Genomic DNA, 525 nt, shown 5'->3' with positions numbered 1-525 from the left:
AAGGCAACTCTTGGTTGACCTCACAGATTGCAAGAACTTTGTCAGCTTACAATCCCTTATTTTTTTACTTTTTACACCTACAACACCTGGTCTTCCCAAGTGGTCTCCCACCCAAGTACTAACCAGGCCCTACTCTGCTTAGCTTCCAAGATCGGGCTTGTTCAGGGTAGCATGGCTGTAGACATGTAACCTCAGAAGGAGCAAGCTTTGAGATGATGTAGTGGTTAGGGACCTGCCTGAAATTCGATGGCACTATCAGAAGAGGCAAGTGAATACAATTTAATGAATGAACTATTAAGAGAAACCATTTGCCCCTCCCATATTTCTCTTGGAAAGGTGACAAAAAAATCAAGCCCTATCCCCTGGCACATTGTCCAACATCTTAGTGGCAGTCAGAATGTCAGTCAGAATGGCACTGAGCAATAGAAGTCATGGTGAGTTGCCCTCATATAGATGAAAATATCAAGACAAATCTAGAACGTCATCAACCTGTCATTTCCTTGGTGGAGTCCAGTCTCCCGGGCA

General features: G+C 44.2%; 1 pseudogene; it reads right to left on the bottom strand.

The window, feature by feature from the left end:
* Positions 1-74: 74 nt before the first annotated feature.
* Positions 75-183, bottom strand: LOC111747440 (annotated as a pseudogene).
* Between the last annotated feature and the right edge of the window lie 342 nt (positions 184-525).

The sequence above is a fragment of the Pteropus vampyrus genome, unplaced genomic scaffold (assembly GCF_000151845.1).
Source record: "Pteropus vampyrus isolate Shadow unplaced genomic scaffold, Pvam_2.0 Scaffold222, whole genome shotgun sequence".
Classification (NCBI taxonomy): Eukaryota; Metazoa; Chordata; class Mammalia; order Chiroptera; family Pteropodidae; genus Pteropus; species Pteropus vampyrus.
This window is presented reverse-complemented; position numbering and strand designations above follow the sequence as displayed.